Source organism: Lactuca virosa, chromosome 2, assembly GCF_052849685.1.
Source record: "Lactuca virosa cultivar CGN04683 chromosome 2, Lactuca_virosa_CGN04683_v6, whole genome shotgun sequence".
Classification (NCBI taxonomy): domain Eukaryota; kingdom Viridiplantae; phylum Streptophyta; class Magnoliopsida; order Asterales; family Asteraceae; genus Lactuca; species Lactuca virosa.
In genome coordinates this window covers 172,848,437-172,854,589 of record NC_136427.1, presented here as the reverse complement: position 1 = coordinate 172,854,589, position 6,153 = coordinate 172,848,437, and the positions used below count along the sequence as shown (strand labels likewise).

Genomic DNA, 6,153 nt, shown 5'->3' with positions numbered 1-6,153 from the left:
ACCAAAAATTGCTTCAATTGCGACAAAAGTTGCCAAACCGAGAATCGTTCTTCAAAAATCACCTTGATCTTGAAGACCTGCTCTGATACCAATTGTAGAGACATAAGAACATGGTTTGGCATGCGGAATTAAAGTTTGCACAATGAACATGGTGATTTGGGTGTTCAAGAGATGTATTGATTGTATATGGTGTTACACAAAAAGGATCTAGATCTAGACTACATAAATAACACACACTTACACACTCACTTTTACATCTCTCAAGCACACCTCTACAAGTGGTATGAACCCACTATTTATAGAGGTGTTTACATGTCTCTCTCTCACTCTCACTAACACATGGGTCTAAAGGCTAATGCACCACATGCAAGTGGGTCTACAAGAGTCAAACCATTACAAAGTCATACATGAAGAACTTTGCACCCCAACAGTCTTTTAGAACAACCTAAACTTACTGCCAGTTGTTATTACATAAATTAAACAAATGACAAGCAGAACACATTCTACTATCATCATTAAATGGAATTTTCGATCATTTCCTAATTCAAACATACCACCAATTTGTTTCAAGAATCACTTAGGAAAAATCAATAAACCCTAAAAATGAGTAAAAGAGTTATATATTAATACAAATAGTGAGAAGAGGGCATGGAGCATTGTCCTTCTGAACTATAATCAGAGCAGTTCTTCCAAATAACTGAACTACTTGTTTCACTAACATCAATTTCCACAATCCGAAAAAAATGCAAACAAGTTCGTCATATTTTTATCCTAAATTTGAACAAAATCAAACCAGTTCATCAATTTAGTAAACATACCTTGCTCAATCGATGTTCTATACTCCGATCCAGATGAAACAATCGCACACTCACGATGATTTAGGGTTTTCGATGAGCTCTTGACTTGCATAAATTCATTTGAGTATCACCTTGAATACATACGATTGATCCAACTTATCCTACCTTCTTCTCAAGAATTTTTGAGGGGTAGCACGTGCTACTCCTACCAATTAACTAGTTCGTCCCTGAAAATTAGGGTTCAAGTCTCTAAAGTTCAAATTTTGCATAAAATGTCTTAATGAAAATGATTCTTTGTGGTCTTGGTAGTTTCATCTAACTCCCATTTAATTTTGTTAGTTGCTTCACATCCCCCTTACATGAGAGAAATTTTGTCTTTTTACCTCAAATCTCTCTCTACTATATTACAGTCGTTATAGAATTATAACCTTAATTTCCTGAAGGTCACGATCATCTATCTTCTCTCTTTCTCTCATCTCAACTCATTTTATAATGCTTCATCTTTAACCTTCGTGGTGGTGCTATCAGAAGGCTTCAAGGAGTTGTTTTTTAGAAGGCTTCATTAATGTAGGTTTTTAGAAGGTTTCATTTTTAGATGGCATCCTCTTCTAATCCAAGGTAAAAACACTTATAGAATGTATTTGATTTTTCCTTCTACTCAAATAAAATTTCAAATTGGAAACCAAACAAGATTCATGACCTAATATTTGTTTCTTTCATGGTGATTGAAGAAAAAAAGTGTTAAATGTGACTTGAGAATTTGGAGCATTCACATGGAGAATTTGAGTTTAAAGGAGCACTTGGAACTCAATGGAGTGTTGATACATGAAAGTGAACCTCTATCAATTCGAAGTCAAGCTATTCCGAAGTGATATGCATTTCGAAGCGTGATGAGTTGCGAAATGAAGCTACTTCCAAAGTGAAGACAAGTACGAGAAACACTTTGTATTCAGTGCTATTTTGAGTATGTATTAGCATTTAACGTTTCTTGTCTTTTAGTCTTTGTTCTATTGTAAAGTTCATGGGACAGGATCGAGAAAATCCTGTGTGTCGGCTTTTTGACTTTGCAGCTTTAGATAGTTCATGCAGTTTTGTTAGTTTGTCTTTTTATCACTCCTTGGATATTTAAGGAATGTGATTTTCATGCAATGTAAGAGCTCGAGAAACATTCTCTTTTACATAAATACCAAGTATTTTGCAAGTCAAATCGGTATCTCTATCATTCTCATTGTTCTTAAAATTTTCTTTACTTTGTTCATACTCATTCTTACATACTTGAATACTTTGTTGAACTTCTCAGGTTATACACAAGGACAAAGGAAAAGTCCTCTACTAAAGGATGTTAAGAGGACAGAAACACACCTACACATACATACAAATACATCAAGATCTGTTATAAAATAATGTGTTTTTGATTGACACATATATAGATGGAAACTCTCCTCCTATTCACCATTTTTTCCAAAATTTTATGTTAAAATTTTACAAAAAGAATTTTATATCAGACCAAATGATTAAGTACCCGACTACATGTGGTTTTGGATGATTTATTATTATGTGAGAGGAAGATAATCAACTTCTGGAAGCATAAATCCTTTGGAATCTTTTCGGTACGTGATAGGTACTATTTTTTATTTTGCTTCCGAATTTGAAATAAAGATGATCACTTCAATCAATCCCATGATAATTATAACACAAACTGAAAGAAATAGTAATGTAATAGTTGCTACAATACCTGTGAACTCTAGACTAAAACTATCCAAATGTTTTTCTTTTGCTTCCAACCTAATAGGCTAAATAGAGGGCAAATCCGTCACCATGGCCTATAAAAGAGTCATGAGCTAAATTAGCATAAAAATAAAATTCAAATAAGTTTATACTAAAAACATCAAGAAAGCAGATGGGTTTACATTGTAACCTTCATTTCCAGCAAGCATCGTTGTTGTGGATATGTAGAAAGAGAGGAAAGATGTTCATCAATCCCTAATCACAAAAAAAGAGATTAAATTAAAGCCATTACATAGGAAAGATACATGGAAGGGAAAAAGAATGAAATCGTTGATGTAGAGAGAAAAGGGGAAAATAGACACACTTGTATGGAGAAAAACCTTTGTAAAATGGTGGATTATTCTTCAAGGAGCATTAATCATTTTTGATAAACATTAATGTTCAAAATCAGAAGCTTGCAATCTTTCCATAACTTTCATCAACGGTCAAACCCCTAAAAGCAAAAATCTTTCAAACAAACAAATTTTCAATTAGAAAAAACAAATCAAGTCCAAGAAAATTTTGGGAGTCGAAACAATATGCATATGGTGGATGAATCAACAACTATTTACGTAGGAAACTAACCTATTCAACCTTAGATAAAAAAACTTAAATCAGGGATCTTAAACTCTCAGCTTCCAAGAAACCAAACAACAACTTGAACAAATCTACAACAAAAACTAGATAATCATTTTCTCATAGATTTGTGACAACATAAGGTTTTCGTTCATATTACCTTAAAACAATGTAAACTATTTTTATTTGCTCAAAAGATTGACAAATCGATGGCTTAAAATTGTGAAGTACCTGCAGACAGATGATAAATACAAAACGAACATGTAAAATCAAGACTAATGGAGAAAAAGAAATGATCAGTGTGAAAAACTAACCTCCAGCCACCCGATTTTCATATGAGTTCGTCTTTTTTGTTTCCTCTAATTTCATACTTGTAAATACACATAAAAAACTAGGGTTTTTCTTATGAATAGAGAGAGGGGGAGAGGACAGTGATGTATGTGCGATTATCATTGCTTTTTTAGGTGGTATTGTGAGTGCTGAGATGTTAGTGATGAAGGGTGACGACGGTTTAGAGCGCTTTAGAGTTTAGAAAGAGAGAGAGAGAGAGAGAGAGAGAGAGAGAGAGACGAAGGGTGGATGAGGTGGTTTATAAAGGAATAATGGAAGTATGGGTGTGATCTCTAGCGTGAGTTGTCCGGTGGGTGGCTCTGTTGTTGTGTCTAGGGTTAGGGTTAAGGTTGAGGGAGAGAATGGGGTGTGTATTCAAAAATCAAAATGAACATATGAATCAGATGTGGGTGGATGAAAAGAAGGAGTTTGGGTAACAGACATGGGTATCCGCGATGGCCATGAATCTGTAGAGCATCTACAGGAGGCAGATTTGGCAATTGACGTAGGATCATTTGGGTTATGGATCAGAGCATAACAACCACAAAATCATTTTAGGTTTGTTGGTGGTGATGACGTTCACCGGAACCCTAAATATACGATGAGAGAAAGTCTGATGAGAACGGATTTGGGATTAAGTGGTGACGACATTGAATGGTGGTAGCAGTGAAGTGTGGTTAATGTTTGTGGAGAATAGGGGAATGTGAGGGTGGTGAGACACAACATATAGGGGAAGCAGACGAGATTCTTAGAGATAAGTGCCGAGATTTGGCTAACTGGAATTCAAAATTTAAAGTGATAAGCAAATGAGTGAAATAATGGGGAGGGAGCTGAAATAAAGGGATAAGAGCTCTTATTTGACTTTTTCCATGGTTGATCAGTTTCTTGGTTGATCAGTTTCTGTAATGCATGAAATTGTTGTATATGATGCTTTAAGGGTTGTACCTTTTAAAATTCAGCATTTGAGGCTAAATGCTTATTAAGGTGTGTGTGTGTGTGTGTGTGTATATATATATATATATATATATATATATATATATATATATAAACTTGTACACTTAAGAGATAATGTTTGATGACTTTGAAACATCATATCTCTCCTTCTCTCACTTATAGCCGAAAATAAGAAGGGTATGCGAGGTTGCTTGCCAACCTCCCTCTTACACACTCCATGCTTCTTACAAGCCATGCCTTTGACTTGTGTAATGGTATGGGCTTAAGATCTTTTGTGTGACTATATAAAGAGAGTAAGACTTCATTAAGAAAGCTAGTTTTTGATGTTGCTCTCTTCCTTCTTGAATAAAGTTGTAGCTTTATCCCTTCTCTCTCTCTAACTCCCTTTTGAAGTGTAGTGTAGATTTGGTGCTTAAAAGTGCTTCTTCTTTAGCACTTAATTGTGAAAGTACTTAAAGGCTTAAGAAGTACTTCGTACAAAATAAGAACTAGCATTCTTGATGGCATATACTTGTTGGTGGATGCATTATAGAGAAACTCCTTCTTGAGTTTTTGCAATCTTCATCAATTCCCCAAAACCAAGTGAGATCAAAGTCTTCAGATATTGTACATCCTATGGTTGTCTATAATCTTTCTAGTATCATGTAAATGGATCCTTGGTACCTGGGTTTGTTTAAAATGGTCTTAAAATAAACTAGTTATTTTAAATACTTCCGTTTGCCGTATAAAATTGTTTTATATAAAGATCTTTTTAGCTTCCTAAAACTCATCACAATGATTGAAGTTATTTACCACTAATATTTAAGTACCATATAGTGCATAATGAATATGATTTGTTGTCATCGTAGAACTTTCATTTCGTTACTTGATAAGTACGTGAGGCATAATGACCTTTACATATGATATATGTTTGTTTTACAATAAAAAAAAACAACTTTGAAGCACTAAAAGACATACCCTGCAACAAAAAGTCCATAACACCAATTATATTTGGCACTAATTCCAACCTAACAGAAAGTAGCATAAACAAAACCCAACTGAGAATGAGCCATGGGTTGAAGTTCCTTGCTTCTCTTTTAGCTTGCTCAACCAATGCCTCCATTTTGTTGATGTTTCCCAATAAACCAGGTATGAATGATGACCAAGGAATTAAGACACATAGAAGGGTTATCGATCTAATAAATCAATAACTCGATTCCATCATGTGGAAGAAAAAAATTAGCTTGATATTGAGAAGATTAAATAAATGACGTGATTATGAAGACTAACTATCTTCAATGGACGACCATAGAAGTGTTTTTGGATTATTTTGTGGTCCATAAGGTGAGAACTCCTGCCAACCTATGAAACCATGGCAAATTACAAGTAGGGGTTGTTTTATTTTTATTTTTATTTTATTCTTTTTTTTTTAAATTTTTTTTGCCTGCTAGCGTGTCTATAGGAAGAAGAAGAAGAAGAAGAATAAGAAGAAAAGAGTAAACAATGAATTAAAAAGAATGAAATTAATATAGAGTATGAAACAGATGTAAGTTAAAAGATAAAATTGTCCTCACGTGAAGGACACATGAAACACTTAACAACTGAAATTAAATGGAAGTTAAATGTTGGGACCAAAACCACAACGGAAATGCTTATAAGAGGGCATTTAACATTTTGTGTAAATTTGAACTTTAGGGACTTAAACCTTATTTTTTTGGTAAATACGTGGACCAAATTTGAAGTTTTATTT

At 34.0% G+C, this 6,153-nt stretch overlaps 1 long non-coding RNA gene across 1 annotated transcript; it reads right to left on the bottom strand.

The window, feature by feature from the left end:
- Positions 1–2,780, bottom strand: LOC145156618 (uncharacterized). Its single transcript, XR_013736830.1, has 4 exons — positions 2,708–2,780; positions 2,533–2,620; positions 819–1,024; positions 1–77 (listed from the first exon to the last, which is right to left on the bottom strand). It is a non-coding gene; the product is annotated as an uncharacterized LOC145156618 (long non-coding RNA).
- Between the last annotated feature and the right edge of the window lie 3,373 nt (positions 2,781–6,153).